At 41.9% G+C, this 25053-nt stretch overlaps 6 non-coding genes across 6 annotated transcripts; 3 read left to right on the plus strand and 3 right to left on the minus strand.

The window, feature by feature from the left end:
* Positions 1-6445: 6445 nt before the first annotated feature.
* Positions 6446-6518, minus strand: TRNAK-CUU (transfer RNA lysine (anticodon CUU)). Its single transcript has one exon. It is a non-coding gene; the product is annotated as a tRNA-Lys (tRNA).
* A 156-nt stretch (positions 6519-6674) lies between these two features.
* Positions 6675-6745, plus strand: TRNAG-GCC (transfer RNA glycine (anticodon GCC)). The gene has a single exon. It is a non-coding gene; the product is annotated as a tRNA-Gly (tRNA).
* Positions 6746-10905: 4160 nt separating this feature from the next.
* TRNAK-CUU (transfer RNA lysine (anticodon CUU)) lies at positions 10906-10978 on the minus strand. The gene has a single exon. It is a non-coding gene; the product is annotated as a tRNA-Lys (tRNA).
* A 1037-nt stretch (positions 10979-12015) lies between these two features.
* On the minus strand, positions 12016-12088 carry TRNAK-CUU (transfer RNA lysine (anticodon CUU)). The gene has a single exon. It is a non-coding gene; the product is annotated as a tRNA-Lys (tRNA).
* A 1277-nt stretch (positions 12089-13365) lies between these two features.
* On the plus strand, positions 13366-13436 carry TRNAG-GCC (transfer RNA glycine (anticodon GCC)). The gene has a single exon. It is a non-coding gene; the product is annotated as a tRNA-Gly (tRNA).
* A 1037-nt stretch (positions 13437-14473) lies between these two features.
* TRNAG-GCC (transfer RNA glycine (anticodon GCC)) lies at positions 14474-14544 on the plus strand. Its single transcript has one exon. It is a non-coding gene; the product is annotated as a tRNA-Gly (tRNA).
* Positions 14545-25053: the final 10509 nt, after the last annotated feature.

Consider the following 25053-nt stretch of genomic DNA (forward strand, 5'->3'; position numbering starts at 1 on the left):
TTGGTTTCACACACTGATGTACACCTCTTTTAAGTTTCAAATAAAACACGTTTTGTTGTGTAGTGACAGAGATCTCGCCTGTAGAATTCTGGGAAAAAACACCGCCCAACGTGGGGCTCGAACCCACGACCCTGAGATTAAGAGTCTCATGCTCTACCGACTGAGATAGCCAGGCTTGGTTACTGTGGTTTGACAAAAAGGCCACTCAAGCCAAGGAGTGACCTACAAGCTATTAAAGTAGATCTAGGCTACCACATTCAGTACACTGAGATGCATGCTTGGTTTCACAAATTGATGAAAATGGGTAAGTAACCAGGAAGTAAAATGTGAAGCATTGGTTGTTCAGTGGTAGAATTCTCGCCTGCCACGCGGGAGGCCCGGGTTTGATTCCCGGCCAATGCAGTACTCAAGTTTTACTGAAATTATGGTATATTTTGTTAAAGAGTGGCTGGCTCTTTGCATTTTGGTGGTGCAGGTATAGAATTCCACATACAATAAATTAGTGGTAGAATCTTGTGGTTTAGTGGTAGAATTCCCACCTGCCAAGAGAGAGGTCTGGATCTAAAAAGGGAATAAACACCAAACAAATGTTGTACTAAAAGCATATGACTCTTAGCTTGGGAGTTTTATTTCTATTGACTAAGCTGGCCAGGCTTTGTTACAGTGTTGTAGCATCAAGGCAAGGCAACGCTTGCTCTTCAATCTACACTATTAAACCAAAGCAAAGTTTCCACATTCAGTACATCCTGATATTCCTGCATGGTTTCACCCACTGATGTTCACCTGAAACAGCGATATATTTTGTTAAAGAGTGCCTGGCTCTTTGCATTTTGGTGGTGCAGGTATAGAATTCAACATACAATGATTTAGTGGTAGAATCTTGTGGTTTAGTGGTAGAATTCTCGCCTGCCATGAGGGAGACATGGATCTGAAAAGGGAATAAACACCACCCAATGTTGTGCTCAAAGCAAATGACTCTTAGATTTGGAGTCTTATTTGCTATTGACTCAGATAGCTAGGCTTTTTTACAGTGTTATGGCATCATGGCAAGGCAAGGATTGCCCTTCAATCTATAAAACCAAAGCAAGGTTTCCACATTTAGTAGATCCTGAGATTCCTGCTTGGTTTCACACACTGATGTACACCTCTTTTAAGTTTCAAATAAAACACGTTTTGTTGTGTAGTGACAGAGATCTCGCCTGTAGAATTCTTGGAAAAAACTCCGCCCAACGTGAGGCTCGAACCCACGACCCCGAGATTAAGAGTCTCATGTTCTACCGACTGAGCTAGCCAGGCTTGGTTACTGTGATGTGACAAAAAGGCCACTCAAGCCAAGGAGTGCCCTACAAGCTATTAAACTAGATCTAGGCCACCACATTCAGTACACTGAGATGCATGCTTGGTTTCACACATTGAGAAAAATGGGTAAGTAACCGTGAAGTAAAATGTGAAGCATTGGTTGTTCAGTGGTAGAATTCTCGCCTGCCATGCGGGAGGCCTGGGTTCGATTCCCGGCCAATGCAGTACTCAAGTTTTACTGAAATTATGGTATTTTTTGTTAAAGAGTGGCTGGCTCTTTGCATTTTGGTGGTGCAGGTATAGAATTCCACATACAATAAATTAGTGGTAGAATCTTGTGGTTTAGTGGTAGAATTCCCACCTGCCAAGAGAGAGGTCTGGATCTAAAAAGGGAATAAACACCAAACAAATGTTGTACTAAAAGCATATGACTCTTAGCTTGGGAGTTTTATTTCTATTGACTAAGCTGGCCAGGCTTTGTTACAGTGTTGTAGCATCAAGGCAAGGCAACGCTTGCTCTTCAATCTACACTATTAAACCAAAGCAAAGTTTCCACATTCAGTACATCCTGATATTCCTGCATGGTTTCACCCACTGATGTTCACCTGAAACAGCGATATATTTTGTTAAAGAGTGCCTGGCTCTTTGCATTTTGGTGGTGCAGGTATAGAATTCAACATACAATGATTTAGTGGTAGAATCTTGTGGTTTAGTGGTAGAATTCTCGCCTGCCATGAGGGAGACATGGATCTGAAAAGGGAATAAACACCACCCAATGTTGTGCTCAAAGCAAATGACTCTTAGATTTGGAGTCTTATTTGCTATTGACTCAGATAGCTAGGCTTTTTTACAGTGTTATGGCATCATGGCAAGGCAAGGATTGCCCTTCAATCTATAAAACCAAAGCAAGGTTTCCACATTTAGTAGATCCTGAGATTCCTGCTTGGTTTCACACACTGATGTACACCTCTTTTAAGTTTCAAATAAAACACGTTTTGTTGTGTAGTGACAGAGATCTCGCCTGTAGAATTCTTGGAAAAAACTCCGCCCAACGTGAGGCTCGAACCCACGACCCCGAGATTAAGAGTCTCATGTTCTACCGACTGAGCTAGCCAGGCTTGGTTACTGTGATGTGACAAAAAGGCCACTCAAGCCAAGGAGTGCCCTACAAGCTATTAAACTAGATCTAGGCCACCACATTCAGTACACTGAGATGCATGCTTGGTTTCACACATTGAGAAAAATGGGTAAGTAACCGTGAAGTAAAATGTGAAGCATTGGTTGTTCAGTGGTAGAATTCTCGCCTGCCATGCGGGAGGCCTGGGTTCGATTCCCGGCCAATGCAGTACTCAAGTTTTACTGAAATTATGGTATTTTTTGTTAAAGAGTGGCTGGCTCTTTGCATTTTGGTGGTGCAGGTATAGAATTCCACATACAATGATTTAGAGGTAGAATCTTGTGGTTTAGTGGTAGAATTCCCACCTGACAAGAGAGAGGTCTGGATCTGAAAAGGGAATAAACACCAAACAAATGTTGTACTAAAAGCATATGACTCTTAGCTTGGGAGTTTTATTTCTATTGACTAAGCTGGCCAGGCTTTGATACAGTGTTGTAGCATCAAGGCAAGGCAACGCTTGCTCTTCAATCTACACTATTAAACCAAAGCAAAGTTTCCACATTCAGTAGATCCTGATATTCCTGCATGGTTTCACCCACTGATGTACACCTGAAACAGCGATATATTTTGTTAAAGAGTGCCTGGCTCTTTGCATTTTGGTGGTGCAGGTATAGAATTCAACATACAATGATTTAGTGGTAGTATCTTGTGGTTTATTGGTAGAATTCTCGCCTGCCATGAGGGAGGCATGGATCTGAAAAGGGAATAAACACCACCCAATGTTGTGCTCAAAGCAAATGACTATCAGATTTGGAGTCTTATTCGCTATTGACTCAGCTAGCTAGGCTTTTTCAGTGTTATGGCATAATGGCAAGGCAAGGATTGCCCTTCAATCTATAAAACCAAAGCAAGGTTCCACATTTAGTAGATCCTGAGATTCCTGCTTGGTTTCACACACTGATGTACACCTCTTTTAAGTTTCAAATAAAACACGTTTGGTTGTGTAGTGACAGAGATCTCGCCTGTAGAATTCTGGGAAAAAACAGCACCCAACGTGGGGCTCGAACCCACGACCCTGAGATTAAGAGTCTCATGCTCTACCGACTGAGCTAGCCAGGCTTGGTTACTGTGGTGTGACAAAAAGGCCACGCAATCCAAGGAGTGCCCTACAAGCTATTAAAGTAGATCTAGGCTACCACATTCAGTACACTGAGATTCATGCTTGGTTTCACACATTGATGAAAATGGGTAAGTAACCATGTAGTAAAATGTGAAGCATTGGTTGTCCAGTGGTAGAATTCTCGCCTGCCACGCGGGAGGCCCGGGTTCGATTCCCGGCCAATGCAGTACTCACATTTTACTGAAATTATGGTATATTTTGTTAAAGAGAGTCTGGCTCTTTGCATTTTGGTGGTGCAGGTATAGATTTCCACATACAATAAATTAATGGTAGAATCTTGTGGTTTAGTGGTAGAATTCCCACCTGCCAAGAGAGAGGTCTGGATCTAAAAAGGGAATAAACACCAAAGAAATGTTGTACTAAAAGCATATGACTCTTAGCTTGGGAGTTTTATTTCTATTGACTAAGCTGGCCAGGCTTTGTTACAGTGTTGTAGCATCAAGGCAAGGCAACGCTTGCTCTTCAATCTACACTATTAAACCAAAGCAAAGTTTCCACATTCAGTAGATCCTGATATTCCTGCATGGTTTCACCCACTGATGTACACCTGAAACAGCAATATATTTTGTTAAAGAGTGCCTGGCTCTTTGCATTTTGGTGGTGCAGGTATAGAATTCAACATACAATGATTTAGTGGTAGAATATTGTGGTTTATTGGTAGAATTCTCGCCTGCCATGAGGGAGGCATGGATCTGAAAAGGGAATAAACACCACCCAATGTTGTGCTCAAAGCAAATGACTATTAGATTTGGAGTCTTATTCGCTATTGACTCAGATAGCTAGGCTTTTTTACAGTGTTATGGAATCATGGCAAGGCAAGGATTGCCCTTGAATCTATAAAACCAAAGCAAGGTTTCCACATTTAGTAGATCCTGAGATTTCTGCTTGGTTTCACACACTCATGTACACCTCTTTTAAGTTTCAAATAAAACACGTTTGGTTGTGTAGTGACAGAGATCTCGCCTGTAGAATTCTGGGCAAAAACACTGCCCAACGTGGGGCTCGAACCCACGACCCTGAGATTAAGAGTCTCATGCTCTACCGACTGAGATAGCCAGGCTTGGTTACTGTAGTGTGACAAAAAGGCCACTCAAGACAAGGAGTGCCCTACAAGCTATTAAAGTAGATCTAGGCTACCACATTCAGTACACTGAGATTCATGCTTGGTTTCACACATTGATGAAAATGGGTAAGTAACCATGGAGTAAATTGTGAAGTATTGGTTGTTCAGTGGTAGAATTCTCACCTGCCACGCGGGAGGCCCGGGTTCGATTCCCGGCCAATGCAGTACTCACATTTTACTGAAATTATGGTATATTTTGTTAAAGAGTGTCTGGCTCTTTGCATTTTGGTGGTGCAGGTATAGATTTCCACATACAATAAATTAATGGTAGAATCTTGTGGTTTAGTGGTAGAATTATCACCTGCCAAGAGAGAGGTCTGGATCTAAAAAGGGAATAAACACCAAACAAATGTTGTACTAAAAGCATATGACTCTTAGCTTGGGAGTTTTATTTCTATTGACTAAGCTGGCCAGGCTTTGTTACAGTGTTGTAGCATCAAGGCAAGGCAACGCTTGCTCTTCAATCTACACTATTAAACCAAAGCAAAGTTTCCACATTCAGTACATCCTGATATTCCTGCATGGTTTCACCCACTGATGTTCACCTGAAACAGCGATATATTTTGTTAAAGAGTGCCTGGCTCTTTGCATTTTGGTGGTGCAGGTATAGAATTCAACATACAATGATTTAGTGGTAGAATCTTGTGGTTTAGTGGTAGAATTCTCGCCTGCCATGAGGGAGACATGGATCTGAAAAGGGAATAAACACCACCCAATGTTGTGCTCAAAGCAAATGACTCTTAGATTTGGAGTCTTATTTGCTATTGACTCACATAGCTAGGCTTTTTTACAGTGTTATGGCATCATGGCAAGGCAAGGATTGCCCTTCAATCTATAAAACCAAAGCAAGGTTTCCACATTTAGTAGATCCTGAGATTCCTGCTTGGTTTCACACACTGATGTACACCTCTTTTAAGTTTCAAATAAAACACGTTTTGTTGTGTAGTGACAGAGATCTCGCCTGTAGAATTCTGGGAAAAAACACCGCCCAACGTGGGGCTCGAACCCACGACCCTGAGATTAAGAGTCTCATGCTCTACCGACTGAGATAGCCAGGCTTGGTTACTGTGGCTTGACAAAAAGGCCACTCAAGCCAAGGAGTGACCTACAAGCTATTAAAGTAGATCTAGGCTACCACATTCAGTACACTGAGATGCATGCTTGGTTTCACACATTGATGAAAATGGGTAAGTAACCAGGAAGTAAAATGTGAAGCATTGGTTGTTCAGTGGTAGAATTCTCGCCTGCCACGCGCGAGGCCCTGGTTTGATTCCCGGCCAATGCAGTACTCAAGTTTTACTGAAATTATGGTATATTTTGTTAAAGAGTGGCTGGCTCTTTGCATTTTGGTGGTGCAGGTATAGAATTCCACATACAATAAATTAGTGGTAGAATCTTGTGGTTTAGTGGTAGAATTCTCGCCTGCCATGAGGGAGGCATGGATCTGAAAAGGAAATAAACACCACCCAATGTTGTGCTCAAAGCAAATGACTCTTAGATTTGGAGTCTTATTCGCTATTGACTCAGCTAGCTAGGCTTTTTCAGTGTTATGGCATAATGGCAAGGCAAGGATTGCCCTTCAATCTATAAAACCAAAGCAAGGTTCCACATTTAGTAGATCCTGAGATTCCTGCTTGGTTTCACACACCTCTTTTAAGTTTCAAATAAAACACGTTTGGTTGTGTAGTGACAGAGATCTCGCCTGTAGTATTCTGGGAAAAAACACCGCCCAACGTGGGGCTCGAACCCACGACCCTGAGATTAAGAGTCTCATGCTCTACCGACTGAGCTAGCCAGGCTTGGTTACTGTGGTGTGACAAAAAGGCCACGCAATCCAAGGAGTGCCCTACAAGCTATTAAAGTAGATCTAGGCTACCACATTCAGTACACTGAGATTCATGCTTGGTTTCACACATTGATGAAAATGGGTAAGTAACGATGTAGTAAAATGTGAAGCATTGGTTGTTCAGTGGTAGAATTCTCGCCTGCCACGCGGGAGGCCCGGGTTCGATTCCCGGCCAATGCATTTTACTGAAATTATGGTATATTTTGTTAAAGAGTGTCTGGCTCTTTGCATTTTGGTGGTGCAGGTATAGATTTCCACATACAATAAATTAATGGTAGAATCTTGTGGTTTAGTGGTAGAATTATCACCTGCCAAGAGAGAGGTCTGGATCTAAAAAGGGAATAAACACCAAACAAATGTTGTACTAAAAGCATATGACTCTTAGCTTGGGAGTTTTATTTCTATTGACTAAGCTGGCCAGGCTTTGTTACAGTGTTGTAGCATCAAGGCAAGGCAACGCTTGCTCTTCAATCTACACTATTAAACCAAAGCAAAGTTTCCACATTCAGTAGATCCTGATATTCCTGCATGGTTTCACCCACTGATGTACACCTGAAACAGCGATATATTTTGTTAAAGAGTGCCTGGCTCTTTGCATTTTGGTGGTGCAGGTATAGAATTCAACATACAATGATTTAGTGGTAGAATCTTGTGGTTTAGTGGTAGAATTCTCGCCTGCCATGAGGGAGGCATGGATCTGAAAAGGAAATAAACACCACCCAATGTTGTGCTCAAAGCAAATGACTCTTAGATTTGGAGTCTTATTCGCTATTGACTCAGCTAGCTAGGCTTTTTCAGTGTTATGGCATAATGGCAAGGCAAGGATTGCCCTTCAATCTATAAAACCAAAGCAAGGTTTCCACATTTAGTAGATCCTGAGATTCCTGCTTGGTTTCACACACTAATGTACACCTCTTTTAAGTTTCAAATAAAACACGTTTGGTTGTGTAGTGACAGAGATCTCGCCTGTAGAATTCTTGGAAAAAACACCGCCCAACGTGGGGCTTGAACCCACGACCCTGAGATTAAGAGTCTCATGCTCTACCGACTGAGCTAGCCAGGCTTGGTTACTGTGGTGTGACAAAAAGGCCACTCAAGCCAAGGAGTGACCTACAAGCTATTAAAGTAGATCTAGGCTACCACATTCAGTACACTGAGATGCATGCTTGGTTTCACACATTGATGAAAATGGGTAAGTAACCAGGAAGTAAAATGTGAAGCATTGGTTGTTCAGTGGTAGAATTCTCGCCTGCCACGCGGGAGGCCCGGGTTTGATTCCCGGCCAATGCAGTACTCAAGTTTTACTGAAATTATGGTATATTTTGTTAAAGAGTGGCTGGCTCTTTGCATTTTGGTGGTGCAGGTATAGAATTCCACATACAATAAATTAGTGGTAGAATCTTGTGGTTTAGTGGTAGAATTCCCACCTGCCAAGAGAGAGGTCTGGTTCTAAAAAGGGAATAAACACCAAACAAATGTTGTACTAAAAGCATATGACTCTTAGCTTGGGAGTTTTATTTCTATTGACTAAGCTGGCCAGGCTTTGTAACAGTGTTGTGGCATCAAGGCAAGGCAAGGCTTGCCCTTCAATCTACACTATTAAACCAAAGCAAAGTTTCCACATTCAGTAGATCCTGATATTCCTGCATGGTTTCACCCACTGATGTACACCTGAAACAGCGATATATTTTGTTAAAGAGTGCCTGGCTCTTTGCATTTTGGTGGTGCAGGTATAGAATTCAACATACAATGATTTAGTGGTAGAATCTTGTGGTATAGTGGTAGAATTCTCGCCTGCCATGAGGGAGGCATGGATCTGAAAAGGGAATAAACACCACCCAATGTTGTGCTCAAAGCAAATGACTCTTAGATTTGGAGTCTTATTCGCTATTGACTCAGCTAGCTAGGGTTTTTCAGTGTTATGGCATAATGTCAAGGCAAGGATTGCCCTTCAATCTATAAAACCAAAGCAAGGTTCCACATTTAGTAGATCCTGAGATTCCTGCTTGGTTTCACACACCTCTTTTAAGTTTCAAATAAAACACGTTTGGGTGTGTAGTGACAGAGATCTCGCCTGTAGAATTCTGGGAAAAAACACCGCCCAACGTGGTGCTCGAACCCACGACCCTGAGATTAAGAGTCTCATGCTCTACCGACTGAGCTAGCCAGGCTTGGTTACTGTGGTGTGACAAAAAGGCCACGCAATCCAAGGAGTGCCCTACAAGCTATTAAAGTAGATCTAGGCTACCACATTCAGTACACTGAGATTCATGCTTGGTTTCACACATTGATGAAAATGGGTAAGTAACCATGTAGTAAAATGTGAAGCATTGGTTGTTCAGTGGTAGAATTCTCACCTGCCACGCGGGAGGCCCGGGTTCGATTCCCGGCCAATGCAGTACTCACATTTTACTGAAATTATGGTATATTTTGTTAAAGAGAGTCTGGCTCTTTGCATTTTGGTGGTGCAGGTATAGATTTCCACATACAATAAATTAATGGTAGAATCTTGTGGTTTAGTGGTAGAATTCCCACCTGCCAAGAGAGAGGTCTGGATCTAAAAAGGGAATAAACACCAAACAAATGTTGTACTAAAAGCATATGACTCTTAGCTTGGGAGTTTTATTTCTATTGACTAAGCTGGCCAGGCTTTGTTACAGTGTTGTAGCATCAAGGCAAGGCAACGCTTGCCCTTCAATCTACACTATTAAACCAAAGCAAAGTTTCCACATTCAGTAGATCCTGATATTCCTGCATGGTTTCACCCACTGATGTACACCTGAAACAGCAATATATTTTGTTAAAGAGTGCCTGGCTCTTTGCATTTTGGTGGTGCAGGTATAGAATTCAACATACAATGATTTAGTGGTAGAATCTTGTGGTTTAGTGGTAGAATTCTCGCCTGCCATGAGGGAGGCATGGATCTGAAAAGGGAATAAACACCACCCAATGTTGTGCTCAAAGCAAATGACTCTTAGATTTGGAGTCTTATTCGCTATTGACTCAGATAGCTAGGCTTTTTTACAGTGTTATGGAATCATGGCAAGGCAAGGATTGCCCTTCAATCTATAAAACCAAAGCAAGGTTTCCACATTTAGTAGATCCTGAGATTCCTGCTTGGTTTCACACACTGATGTACACCTCTTTTAAGTTTCAAATAAAACACGTTTGGTTGTGTAGTGACAGAGATCTCGCCTGTAGAATTCTGGGAAAAAACACCGCCCAACGTGGGGCTCGAACCCACGACCCTAAGATTAAGAGTCTCATGCTCTACCGACTGAGATAGCCAGGCTTGGTTAATGTGGTGTGACAAAAAGGCCACTCAAGCCAAGGAGTGCCCTACAAGCTATTAAAGTAGATCTAGGCTACCACATTCAGTACACTGAGATTCATGCTTGGTTTCACACATTGATGAAAATGGGTAAGTAACCATGCAGTAAATTGTGAAGCATTGGTTGTTCAGTGGTAGAATTCTCACCTGCCACGCGGGAGGCCCGGGTTCGATTGCCGGCCAATGCAGTACTCACATTTTACTGAAATTATGGTATATTTTGTTAAAGAGTGTCTGGCTCTTTGCATTTTGGTGGTGTAGGTATAGATTTCCACATACAATAAATTAATGGTAGAATCTTGTGGTTTAGTGGTAGAATTATCACCTGCCAAGAGAGAGGTCTGGATCTAAAAAGGGAATAAACACCAAACAAATGTTGTACTAAAAGCATATGACTCTTAGCTTGGGAGTTTTATTTCTATTGACTAAGCTGGCCAGGCTTTGTTACAGTGTTGTAGCATCAAGGCAAGGCAACGCTTGCTCTTCAATCTACACTATTAAACCAAAGCAAAGTTTCCACATTCAGTAGATCCTGATATTCCTGCATGGTTTCACCCACTGATGTACACCTGAAACAGCGATATATTTTGTTAAAGAGTGCCTGGCTCTTTGCATTTTGGTGGTGCAGGTATAGAATTCAACATACAATGATTTAGTGGTAGAATCTTGTGGTTTAGTGGTAGAATTCTCGCCTGCCATGAGGGAGGCATGGATCTGAAAAGGAAATAAACACCACCCAATGTTGTGCTCAAAGCAAATGACTCTTAGATTTGGAGTCTTATTCGCTATTGACTCAGATAGCTAGGCTTTTTTACAGTGTTATGGCATCATGGCAAGGCAAGGATTGCCCTTCAATCTATAAAACCAAAGCAAGGTTTCCACATTTAGTAGATCCTGAGATTCCTGCTTGGTTTCACACACTGATGTACACCTCTTTTAAGTTTCAAATAAAACACGTTTGGTTGTGTAGTGACAGAGATCTCGCCTGTAGAATTCTGGGAAAAAACATCGCCCAACGTGGGGCTCGAACCCACGACCCTGAGATTAAGAGTCTCATGCTCTACCGACTGAGCTAGCCAGGCTTGGTTACTGTGATATGACAAAAAGGCCACTCAAGCCAAGGAGTGCCCTACAAGCTATTAAAGTAGATCTAGGCTACCACATTCAGTACACTGAGATTCGTGATTGGTTTCACACAGTGAGGAAAATGGGTAAGTAACCATGCAGTAAAATGTGAAGCATTGGTTGTTCAGTGGTAGAATTCTCGCCTGCCACGCGGGAGGCCTGGGTTCGATTCTCGGCCAATGCAGTACTCAAGTTTTACTGAAATTATGGTATATTTTGTTAAAGAGTGTCTGGCTATTTGCATTTTGGTGGTGCAGGTATAGAATTCCACACATAATAAATTAATGGTAGAATCTTGTGGTTTAGTGGTAGAATTCCCACCTGCCAAGAGAGAGGTCTGGATCTGAAAAGGGAATAAACACCAAACAAATGTTGTACTAAAAGCATATGACTCTTAGCTTGGGAGTTTTATTTCTATTGACTAAGCTGGCCAGGCTTTGTTACAGTGTTGTAGCATCAAGGCAAGGCAACGCTTGCTCTTCAATCTACACTATTAAACCAAAGCAAAGTTTCCACATTCAGTAGATCCTGATATTCCTGCATGGTTTCACCCACTGATGTACACCTGAAACAGCGATATATTTTGTTAAAGAGTGCCTGGCTCTTTGCATTTTAGTGGTGCAGGTATAGAATTCAACATACAATGATTTAGTGGTAGAATCTTGTGGTTTAGTGGTAGAATTCTCACCTGCCATGAGGGAGGCATGGATCTGAAAAGGGAATAAACAACACCCAATGTTGTGCTCAAAGCAAATGACTCTTAGATTTGGAGTCTTATTCGCTATTGACTCAGATAGCTAGGCTTTTTTACAGTGTTATGGCATAATGGCAAGGCAAGGATTGCCCTTCAATCTATAAAACCAAAGCAAGGTTCCACATTTAGTAGATCCTGAGATTCCTGCTTGGTTTCACACACCTCTTTTAAGTTTCAAATAAAACACGTTTGGTTGTGTAGTGACAGAGATCTCGCCTGTAGAATTCTGGGAAAAAACACCGCCCAACGTGGGGCTCGAACCCACGACCCTGAGATTAAGAGTCTCATGCTCTACCGACTGAGCTAGCCAGGCTTGGTTACTGTGGTGTGACAAAAAGGCCACGCAAGCCAAGGAGTGCCCTACAAGCTATTAAAGTAGATCTAGGCTACCACATTCAGTACACTGAGATTCATGCTTGGTTTCACACATTGATGAAAATGGGTAAGTAACCATGTAGTAAAATGTGAAGCATTGGTTGTTCAGTGGTAGAATTCTCGCCTGCCACGCGGGAGCCCCGGGTTCGATTCCCGGCCAATGCAGTACTCACATTTTACTGAAATTATGGTATATTTTGTTAAAGAGAGTCTGGCTCTTTGCATTTTGGTGGTGCAGGTATAGATTTCCACATACAATAAATTAATGGTAGAATCTTGTGGTTTAGTGGTAGAATTCCCACCTGCCAAGAGAGAGGTCTGGATCTAAAAAGGGAATAAACACCAAAGAAATGTTGTACTAAAAGCATATGACTCTTAGCTTGGGAGTTTTATTTCTATTGACTAAGCTGGCCAGGCTTTGTTACAGTGTTGTAGCATCAAGGCAAGGCAACGCTTGCTCTTCAATCTACACTATTAAACCAAAGCAAAGTTTCCACATTCAGTACATCCTGATATTCCTGCATGGTTTCACCCACTGATGTACACCTGAAACAGCGATATATTTTGTTAAAGAGTGCCTGGCTCTTTGCATTTTGGTGGTGCAGGTATAGAATTCAACATACAATGATTTAGTGGTAGAATCTTGTGGTTTAGTGGTAGAATTCTCGCCTGCCATGAGGGAGGCATGGATCTGAAAAGGGAATAAACACCACCCAATGTTGTGCTCAAAGCAAATGACTCTTAGATTTGGAGTCTTATTCGCTATTGACTCAGATAGCTAGGCTTTTTTACAGTGTTATGGGATCATGGCAAGGCAAGGATTGCCCTTCAATCTATAAAACCAAAGCAAGGTTTCCACATTTAGTAGATCCTGAGATTCCTGCTTGGTTTCACACACTGATGTACACCTCTTTTAAGTTTCAAATAAAACACGTTTGGTTGTGTAGTGACAGAGATCTCGCCTGTAGAATTCTGGGAAAAAACATCGCCCAACATGGGGCTCGAACCCACGACCCTGAGATTAAGAGTCTCATGCTCTACCGACTGAGCTAGCCAGGCTTGGTTACTGTGATATGACAAAAAGGCCACTCAAGCCAAGGAGTGCCCTACAAGCTATTAAAGTAGATCTAGGCTACCACATTCAGTACACTGAGATGCATGCTTGGTTTCACACATTGAGGAAAATGGGTAAGTAACCATGCAGTAAAATGTGAAGCATTGGTTGTTCAGTGGTAGAATTCTCGCCTGCCACGCGGGAGGCCCGGGTTCGATTCCCGGCCAATGCAGTACTCAAGTTTTACTGAAATTATGGTATATTTTGTTAAAGAGTGTCTGGCTATTTGCATTTTGGTGGTGCAGGTATAGAATTCCACACATAATAAATTAATGGTAGAATCTTGTGGTTTAGTGGTAGAATTCCCACCTGCCAAGAGAGAGGTCTGGATCTAAAAAGGGAATAAACACCAAACAAATGTTGTACTAAAAGCATATGACTCTTAGCTTGGGAGTTTTATTTCTATTGACTAAGCTGGCCAGGCTTTGTAACAGTGTTGTGGCATCAAGGCAAGGCAAGGCTTGCCCTTCAATCTACACTACTAAACCAAAGCAAAGTTTCCACATTCAGTAGATCCTGATATTCCTGCATGGTTTCTCCCACTGATGTACACCTGAAACAGCGATATATTTTGTTAAAGAGTGCCTGGCTCTTTGCATTTTGTTGGTGCAGGTATAGAATTCAACATACAATGATTTAGTGGTAGAATCTTGTGGTTTAGTGGTAGAATTCTCGCCTGCCATGAGGGAGGCATGGATCTGAAAAGGGAATAAACACCACCCAATGTTGTGCTCAAAGCAAATGACTCTTAGATTTGGAATCTTATTCGCTATTGACTCAGCTAGCTAGTCTTTTTCAGTGTTATGGCATAATGGCAAGGCAAGGATTGCCCTTCAATCTATAAAACCAAAGCAAGGTTCCACATTTAGTAGATCCTGAGATTCCTGCTTGGTTTCACACACCTCTTTTAAGTTTCAAATAAAACACGTTTGGTTGTGTAGTGACAGAGATCTCGCCTGTAGAATTCTGGGAAAAAACACCGCCCAACGTGGGGCTCGAACCCACGACCCTGAGATTAAGAGTCTCATGCTCTACCGACTGAGATAGCCAGGCTTGGTTACTGTGGTGTGACAAAAAGGCCACGCAAGCCAAGGAGTGCCCTACAAGCTATTAAAGTAGATCTAGGCTACCACATTCAGTACACTGAGATTCATGCTTGGTTTCACACATTGATGAAAATGGGTAAGTAACCATGTAGTAAAATGTGAAGCATTGGTTGTTCAGTGGTAGAATTCTCGCCTGCCACGCGGGAGGCCCGGGTTCGATTCCCGGCCAATGCAGTACTCACATTTTACTGAAATTATGGTATATTTTGTTAAAGAGAGTCTGGCTCTTTGCATTTTGGTGGTGCAGGTATAGATTTCCACATACAATAAATTAATGGTAGAATCTTGTGGTTTAGTGGTAGAATTCCCACCTGCCAAGAGAGAGGTCTGGATCTAAAAAGGGAATAAACACCAAACAAATGTTGTACTAAAAGCATATGACTCTTAGCTTGGGAGTTTTATTTCTATTGACTAAGCTGGCCAGGCTTTGTTACAGTGTTGTAGCATCAAGGCAAGGCAACGCTTGCTCTTCAATCTACACTATTAAACCAAAGCAAAGTTTCCACATTCAGTAGATCCTGATATTCCTGCATGGTTTCACCCACTGATGCACACCTGAAACAGCAATATATTTTGTTAAAGAGTGCCTGGCTCTTTGCATTTTGGTGGTGCAGGTATAGAATTCAACATACAATGATTTAGTGGTAGAATATTGTGGTTTAGTGGTAGAATTCTCGCCTGCCATGAGGGAGGCATGGATCTGAAAAGGGAATAAACACCACCCAATGTTGTGCTCAAAGCAAATGACTCTTAGATTTGGAGTCTTATTCGCTATTGACTCAGATAGCTAGGCTTTTTTACAGTGTTATGGCATCATGGCAAGGCAAGGATTGCCCCTCAATCTATAAAACCAAAGCAAGGTTCCACATTTAGTAGATCCTGAGATTCCTGCTTGGTTTCACACACTGATGTACACCTCTTTTAAGTTTCAAATAAAACCCGTTTGGTTGTGTAGTGACAGAGATCTCGCCTGTAGAATTCTGGGAAAAAACACCGCCCAACGTGGGGCTCGAACCCACGACCCTGAGATTAAGAGTCTCATGCTCTACTGTCTGAGCTAGCCAGGCTTGGTTACTGTGGTGTGACAAAAAGGCCACGCAAGCCAAGGAGTGCCCTACAAGCTATTAAAGTAGATCTAGGCTACCACATTCAGTACACTGAGATTCATGCTTGGTTTCACACATTGATGAAAATGGGTAAGTAACCATGCTGTAAAATGTGAAGCATTGGTTGTTCAGTGGTAGAATTCTCGCCTGCCATGCGGGAGGCCCGGGTTCGATTCCCGGCTAATGCAGTACTCACATTTTACTGAAATTATGGTATATTTTGTTAAAGAGTGTCTGGCTCTTTGCATTTTGGTGGTGCAGGTATAGATTTCCACATACAATAAATTAATGGTAGAATCTTGTGGTTTAGTGGTAGAATTCCCACCTGCCAAGAGAGAGGTCTGGATCTAAAAAGGGAATAAACACCAAACAAATGTTGTACTAAAAGCATATGACTCTTAGCTTGGGAGTTTTATTTCTATTGACTAAGCTGGCCAGGCTTTGTTACAGTGTTGTAGCATCAAGGCAAGGCAACGCTTGCTCTTCAATCTACACTATTAAACCAAAGCAAAGTTTCCACATTCAGTAGATCCTGATATTCCTGCATGGTTTCACCCACTGATGTACACCTGAAACCGCGATATATTTTGTTAAAGAGTGCCTGGCTTTTTGCATTTTGGTGGTAAAGGTATAGAATTCAACATACAATGATTTAGTGGTAGAATCTTGTGGTTTAGTGGTAGAATTCTCGCCTGCCATGAGGGAGGCATGGATCTGAAAAGGGAATAAACACCACCCAATGTTGTGCTCAAAGCAAATGACTCTTAGATTTGGAGTCTTTTTTTTTTTTAATAGTCTTTATTGTTTTTTTCTCATATAAAAAGACACAAACTTATAACAGTACAACATATAACATTCTTACATACTTTCATATCTTACCCCAAACCGTTATTTATCTCCCTTATCAGTTCCTTTCATCCCTTGTCTCCCTCTATCTAAATTTTCCTCTAGCTGTTCTTTTCTATATCCCCTCTTTTATTATATTCTATTACCTCCCTCCAATGCTGTCTCAATCTGTTGTCGTACTTGTTGATCCAACGTTTCTAAGTAATATCTCCATTTTTTGTGGAACCTCCTCCCTCCTCCTCCTTCTAAGTCCACTAATGCTCCCTGTTTCTCAAAGTGCATTGTTTTTTCCAGGAGGATCTTTACATTTTCTATCCTTGGTGTTTTCTTTGAAATCCAGTTATTCAAAATCTCTTTTTTTGCGATTGTAACTATTATTATTAATATGGGGGTTAGTCCCTTTTGTTCTTGTTTAAGGTCCCACTTGGTGATATCTGCAAATATCATAGCTTTGATATTCTTAGTTACCTTAATTCCAAATGTCTTATTTATAAAATGTATAAGTTTATACCAGAAACGTTGGATTTTGGAGCACTCCCAAAAATTATGTTTGAAGAGTGCGTTTTGTGCCCTGCACTTAGGACATATCCCCTTTTCCTCTTGAACCATGTGCTTTCTTTGTCCCTGTGCTATGTATGCTCTGTGTATGGTGCGAAAGTGTACTTCTTGAAGCATTGCCGAAGGCAATTGCTTCATAACTTTTTCCATATGTGCTAGTGCATTTAGTAGGTAAATTTCTTCTATTTGGTCTCTTGACCAGGCTGAACAGAGTGTTGTCCATATTTTATGCTCATCTATGGGCATTAAATCCCAATATAGCTGTTTTACCTTATATGGGCTCCCTCTGCTTATTTTCAATAGTTTTGATATTCTATTTGCTTCATCGCTAATATTAATGTGAGGAGTGAGATTCTGAATAAAGTGCCTTAGTTGAAGGTACATATAAAATTGTGTCTTCTCTAATTTAAATTTATCTACTAGTGTACTATATGTCATTATCTCTCCCCCTGGGTCAAAGATGTCCTTGATCTCCATAATCCCCTGAAGGTGCCAGTGTTTAAAAAGTGCATTTTCTAGTGCCGGAGTGAACATGGGGTTACCACAAATTGTTATATATTTAGATGACGTGTGTGAGGATTGTAAAATTTTGTGAGCTTTTATCCAAGAGAGATAAGTGGGCATGAATAGTACATTTGTTTTCATCTTTATGGGCATCGATTTTTTTGGGGTGTGCAATAGTGCGCTCAGTGAATATGGGGTTACTAGGGATTCCTCTATATCCAAATTTGTATACAGAGAACTCCTGTGCACCCAATCCACTATATATCTGAAGGAGACAGCCAGCGTGTATTTATCCAAGTTGGGGATCGCCAAGCCTCCCTCTCTGCGTTGTAGATGTAGTTTAGATAAGGCTATTCTTGGCCTTTTCCCCTGCCACAAGAATTTTGTAAATGACTTATTACACGCTGCGATGTCTCCTCCTGTCATTTTTATGGGGAGCATCTGTATTGGGTATAGTAGTTTGGGGAATATTACACTCTTCAAAACTGCCGCACGCCCCAACAAAGATAGCGGAAGATTTACCCATTCTGTTAGTTGTCTCTTTATTTGTTTAACTATAGGGATATAGTTATATCTATATAGGTCCCTTATCTTTGAGGTGAATTTTATTCCCAGATATTTCATGGGGGTTGTTAGGTATCGAAATCTCTTGAATTTATGTATAAGATTATGTGCTAATGTGTTATCGTTAAGTATCAAGATCTCTGATTTATTATGATTCACTTTATATCCAGCAAACTGTTCAAATTGATCTAGCGTCTGGATTATATTGGGAACTGAGATCTCTGGATTAGAGATAAAGAGAAGTAATAGGGAGGCCTTTAGCTCCTTTTTTCCTATGCATATCCCCTGAATATCTACTCTTTCTCTTATTGCAATGGCTAATGGCTCTATAGCGAGTGCAAATAGTAAGGGGGATATCGGACAACCTTGCCTGGTTCCCCTCTCTATTTTGATATGATCTGATATACACCCATTTCCCAAAACCTGTGACGTTGCCCCGTTATATAGAGCTCGTAATATTTCCCTGAATTGTTCTGGGAACCCGAATCTCCTTAGGGTTTCCCTCAGGTGATCCCATGACAGTAGGTCAAACGCCTTTTCGGCATCAATCCCCATTAAGAGATTAGATGTATCTCTCCCTGTTTGTTCAATTTCTTGAATTGCGGCTATTATTTTCCTAATATTACAGGTAGAGTGTCTTCCCCTTATAAAACCTGTTTGATCTTCGTTAATTAGGTCTGGGATTATTGTTTCTATTCTTCCTGCTAATATTTTAGTCAAAATTTTATAATCCACATTTAAGAGGGATATTGGGCGGTATGATTCTGGTTATATTGGATCTCTGTCCTTTTTTGGTATCACCCGAATTAATGCTGCATTGAAGTATTGTGGAATTTGATGTGTAGTTATAATACTATTAAGAACTTTTGTGAGGGGCTCCAAAATATACGGGAGTAGTATCTTGTAAAACTCACCTGTATACCCATCTGGGCCTGGGGCTTTATTCGGTTTCAGTGCTATTATCGCTTTTTTTACTTCCGTAGTTGTTATTGGTGTCCCAATTGTTGTTGCTATCTCTTGGGGGATTTTTGGTAAGTTAATTTTTTCCCAAAATCTACTTTTCATCTCTTCATTTACGTTTGCCTCTTTATATATTTGCTCATAATACTCCCTCAACGTTTCTACTATTTGTTTACTATCCAAAGTTTTTGTTCCGTCCTTTTTATTAAGATTTGGAATCGTGTTAGATGGATATGCTATTCTGAGCAAATTTGAAAGTATACGTCCTGACCGATTCCCCATTTTGTGGTACCTATATTCTTTTTGGAATGTATACCTATCTCCTACCATTTGCAAGATATCTTCAAATTGTTGTTTTGCTAGAGTATATTCTGTTTTAGTGTGAAGATTAGCCTTCTTTTTAAATGCTTGGTAGGTATCCGTAAGTTTTTGTTGGGCTATATTGTATATCACAGTTTTATTTTTTTTATTTTGAGCTTCATATGCAATTAGGTTCCCTCTTATTACAGCTTTAGCTGTCTGCCAGTAATTTTGCGGGTTTTCCCCTTCATTTTGTTTATTGTTCTTTTCAAACTCCACCCAACTAGCTTCCAAACTTTTTTTAAATACTCTCGAACTCGCTAAGTATGTCGGGAATCTCCATTGTCTGAAGCTACCTCTATCTTGTTGTAGGGAAATTTTTGCCCATACCAAGGCGTGATCAGATACAGTGATTGGCTCAATTTGGGCGTCTATAACTCTGGTCTGCACTGATTCTGAAAACAGTAAATAGTCGATCCGCGAAAAGGATTTGTGAACCCCCGAGTAGCAGGTGTATTCCTTTTCCGTCGGATGGCGGGCTCTCCATATATCAGCTAGTTTCAGTTGTTCACAAATCCATCTTAGGCCACATTTTGGGTGTCTTAGACGTACTGCTAGATCTGAGCTCCTATCCAGGTATCTAGAAGTCACCAGATTAAAGTCCCCGCCGACCAGTAGCCTGCATGAAGAGGACGGTCTCAGTTAGTCTAGTAGTTTAAGGAAGAATTCCTTCCTATATACGTTGGGGGCATACACATTTGCCAGTATGTATCTTGCCTTATTTATAAACAGATCTACTATTACGTATCTCCCCTCTTTATCTGACACAATTTTATTTATCTCATATTGTAAATGTGAGGCTATAATAATAGCTACACCTCTTGCCTTTGAGTTATATGTTGATGAGGCGATCACTTTTCTTCCCATCATATTTAATTTCACTATCTCCTTTGGTATAAGGTGGGTTTCCTGGATAAAAGCTAGATCTATGCGCAGTTTGTTTAGATATACCATGACCTTTTTCCTTTTTATCGGGGAGTTTATACCTCCCACATTCCAAGTTGCTATTTTAAGGTCTGGCATACTCAAAACCTAGGGTGCATTATTTTATTTACCGTGCTCGGGTACAAGGGGATTTTTCTTCCATCAAACTCCTCAGGGAGCATTTCTATATTGAGGGGTCCAAACATACTATTCCATACATATTTCTTGACCTTCCCTGTTGTACACATATACAATATCCAGGGAGGATCCACACCTACATATAACATTAACAAAAGAAAAAGGAGAGAAAAAACCGCGGCACCCACTCTGGGTCCGAGGGTATTCCCTCCCCTTAAGTACATTTTCGTCGTAGACTTCCTTGGAGGTTCAGGGGGGGGGAGACCCAGGGAAAGTTGTTTTTTGCAGATTTTTCTCTGCTGTCCCCGTCTCTCCCCTCCCCCTCCCCTCCTTGGAGTTAAAGCTCCCAACCCTCCCTCTCCATTTTATATTTTCTCCTTATTTAAACACTTTATTTCTATGCTTTAGCACTGATCACCCCCCCCCCCCTTACAGGTAATGAACACACTATTTTTTTTTTCCACTTAATTCAATTCACAGAGTGTGACTGATCTGCTGGATTGCGCTGTTGCTCTATATATCTTTGCGCAGCATCGGGTTCAGAAAAGTCTTTGTATGTGTTATTCTCAAAAAGTCTCAATCTTGCTGGAAACAGCAGCGCAAATTTTTTTTCCTCCTTGACCAGCATTGTACAGATAGGGCTAAAGTCTCTTCTTGACCTTAATACTTCTATGGAATAGTCCTGAAAGATCAAAATACGTTTTTCCTCCCATTTTAATTCTCTGATTTTCCTGGATGCAGTCCATATTGCTTCCTTATGCAGGAAATTTAGGCACCTGAAGATGACTACTCTTGGACGTATTTCCTCCAGATTTCCTTCTTTAGGTTTACCCAGTCTGTGTGCTCTTTCGATTATCAGATCTGAGCAGCTGGTCTGGATGTTTAACAGAGCGGGTAGTGTAATTCGCAGGAAATGGTTAAGTGCTGGACCCTTTATGGATTCTGGTAGGCCCACTATTCTTAAGTTATTTCTTCTTGCCCTGTTTTCCATTTCGTCCATTTTGGTCAGCATCTGTTGTTGTATTTTGTGCATTTCTGCTACTTGTTTCTTCAAACTGACATTATCCTGGAATATCTCTCCCATTCTCTGTTCTGTTTCCTGTACTCGATCTGAGATCTGCTTTATCTGTCCTTTTATATCCTCCACTGCCTGTTTCATCACATCCGCTTGGGCTTGTAGTAAAGGTTCTAGAGTTTGTTTAATCACTTGCGTCATCATTTGGTAATCTACCGTGCCCGAGGTCTGTGTTGGGGGTGACGGTGACTCCTCTATCTGATTGCTAGTATTGGCCATGGTCTCCGATTTTCTTGGTACCTTGGTGGTATTGGGAGTGGGGGCCACCGGGGTTTGTATTTGGCGTGTTCTTTCAGCTCGTTCCTTCTGGGCTTTCGTCGGCATTGTTGGTGAGAGAAATTTCTCCATACGCTGTCTTCTGCTTATTTTTATTTAGGGCTATACTCCCTTTTACTGGTCCAGCCCACAGCGTTTTATTCCCTGCTGTGTTATTACAGCGGGTATCGGTAGGCAGCCTATTTTGACCTTTTAACACTTTGAAGTTTATTTCTCTCCCTTCAGCTGCTTTTCCCCATCAGGGGTCCCAAAAGCTATTGGAGTTTTGCTCAGTCTGTAAGGTCAGATGTCCTGCTTTTATTTCCCGGCTTTTTTTTAGCTAGACTTATGTCTCCCACTTTCCTGGCACGGTGTACAGTTTTCGTAAGGGGTACTTGGGGGCACTATTCCTTTAACCACTTTGTCCCTCTTCCAGTGGACCCTTGTATCTGTATAAGCTTCTGTTTTGTTATCTGCTACCACGTATTAAGATCACCCCACGATATCTAAGCACAGCTCAAGTGGGGGGGGGGGGGGGAGGGGACAGGAGAACTTCTCTTGCGATGTCCGTTTAGACTCTGTCCATTTACCACACTGATTTTCGTGTGCAGTTTTAGTAAGGGGTGCTTGGGAAGGCTGTTCCTTTAATCCCTTTGTACCTCTTCCAGTGGGCCCGTATATCCGTATGAGCTTCTGTTTTAATTATTTGCCACCTTGTATCTAGGTCACCCCAAGGTGTCTGAGAGGGGAGAGAGGGGGCAAGAGACCTTCTCTAATGATGTCCCTAAAGGCTCTGACCCTTTAATGACTTTTCAACAGACTATTTTTCCCCACTGGCAGCCTTTTTCCTCTGCGGGTATGGTTTAATATACTTTATCTCATAGTACAAACTATAAACTGGTACCAAAGTTTTAAAGTCTCTGACCTTTGCCCAGTGGAGATCACAGGTAAATTGGACCTCAGGCGCCGTCTCAATGGAGAGTCCCCCGCTGTCCACTCAGTTTTAGCTGCTTGCTTAGTGCCTCTGCCCCAGCCTCATTCCCTGCACTGTACACCGTCCGTCCGTCCGGGCGGCCGCTCAGAACTCCGCCAACGGGTCTTTGGTCTGGGAGATTCAATCTGTCGGGCGGCTATACGGAGGCTGCTGCGTTCCCTCCGTCTCCGTCCCTCAGAATCGGCGTCTCGCCTCGTCACTCTGCAGCGCCTCTCCTCCCGGCTGCCGGGTGCCGCGCGCCGTTCACGCTCAGTGCCCAGGGTCCACCCGCCGGTCTCTCTGGAAACACCAGGCTGGTGAGTAGGCAATGTGACGTGCTCCGTCTGGGGTTGCTGAGTGGCGCCGTCTCTCGCTCGCCGGTGCTCTTAGCTCGCGCCCCGATGCTTCTTCTCAGGGATTTGGAAAACCAGGCCGCTTGCTTTTCGTGCTATTCGTGAATTTGTTTTAGGTATTGGAGAGGGGGTAGTGGAGCTCGCTCTCCCTGCTGCCTACTCCATGCTGCAGGAACCGGAAGTCCACTATCTAGATTTGGAGTCTTATTCGCTATTGACTCAGATAGCTAGGCTTTTTTACAGTGTTATGGAATCATGGCAAGGCAAGGATTGCCCTTGAATCTATAAAACCAAAGCAAGGTTTCCACATTTAGTAGATCCTGAGATTTCTGCTTAGTTTCACACACTGATGTACACCTCTTTTAAGTTTCAAATAAAACACGTTTGGTTGTGTAGTGACAGAGATCTTGCCTGTAGAATTCTGGGAAAAAACACCGCCCAACGTGGGGCTCGAACCCACGACCCTGAAATTAAGAGTCTCATGCTCTACCGACTGAGCTAGCCAGGCTTGGTTGTTCAGCATTGGTTGTTCAGTGGTAGAATTCTCGCCTGCCACGTGGGAGGCCCGGGTTCGATTCCCGGCCAATGCAGTACTCAAGTTTTACTGAAATTATGGTATATTTTGTTAAAGAGTGGCTGGCTCTTTGCATTTTGGTGATGCAGGTATAGAATTCCACATACAATAAATTAATGGTAGAATCTTGTGGTTTAGTGGTAGAATTCCCACCTGACAAGAGAGAGGTCTGGATCTGAAAAGAGAATAAACACCAAACAAATGTTGTACTAAAAGCATATGACTCTTAGCTTGGGAGTTTTATTTCTATTGACTAAGCTGGCCAGGCTTTGTTACAGTGTTGTAGCATCAAGGCAAGGCAACGCTTGCTCTTCAATCTACACTATTAAACCAAAGCAAAGTTTCCACATTCAGTAGATCCTGATATTCCTGCATGGTTTAACCCACTGATGTACACCTGAAACAGCGATATATTTTGTTAAAGAGTGCCTGGCTCTTTGCATTTTGGTGGTGCAGGTATAGAATTTAACATACAATGATTTAGTGGTAGAATCTTGTGGTTTTGTGGTAGAATTCTCGCCTGCCATGAGGGAGGCATGGATCTGAAAAGGGAATAAACACCACCCAATGTTGTGTGTCAATGTAGATCTAGGCTACCACATTCAGTACACTGAGATGCATGCTTGGTTTCACACATTGAGGAAAATGTGTAAGTAACCGTGAAGTAAAATGTGAAGCATTGGTTGTTCAGTGGTAGAATTCTCGCCTGCCACACGGGAGGCCTGGGTTCGGTTCCCAGCCAATGCAGTACTCAAGTTTTACTGAAATTATGGTATATTTTGTTAAAGAGTGGCTGGCTCTTTGCATTTTGGTGGTGCAGGTATAGAATTCCACATACAATAAATTAATGGTAGAATCTTGTGGTTTAGTGGTAGAATTCCCACCTGCCAAGAGAGAGGTCTGGATCTGAAAAGGGAATAAACACCAAACAAATGTTGTACTAAAAGCATATGACTCTTAGCTTGGGAGTTTTATTTCTATTGACTAAGCTGGCCAGGCTTTGTTACAGTGTTGTAGCATCAAGGCAAGGCAACGCTTGCTCTTCAATCTACACTATTAAACCAAAGCAAAGTTTCCACATTCAGTAGATCCTGATATTCCTGCATGGTTTCACCCACTGATGTACACCTGAAACAGCGATATATTTTGTTAAAGAGTGCCTGGCTCTTTGCATTTTGGTGGTGCAGGTATAGAATTCAACATACAATGATTTAGTGGTAGAATCTTGTGGTTTAGTGGTAGAATTCTCGCCTGCCATGAGGGAGGCATGGATCTGAAAAGGGAATAAACACCACCCAATGTTGTGCTCAAAGCAAATGACTCTTAGATTTGGAGTCTTATTCGCTATTGACTCAGCAAGCTAGGCTTTTTCAGTGTTATGGCATAATGGCAAGGCAAGGATTGCCCTTCAATCTATAAAACCAAAGCAAGGTTCCACATTTAGTAGATCCTGAGATTCCTGCTTGGTTTCACACACTGATGTACACCTCTTT

This window comes from Crinia signifera, chromosome 3 (assembly GCF_055691185.1).
Source record: "Crinia signifera chromosome 3, ASM5569118v1, whole genome shotgun sequence".
Taxonomy (NCBI): Eukaryota; Metazoa; Chordata; class Amphibia; order Anura; family Myobatrachidae; genus Crinia; species Crinia signifera.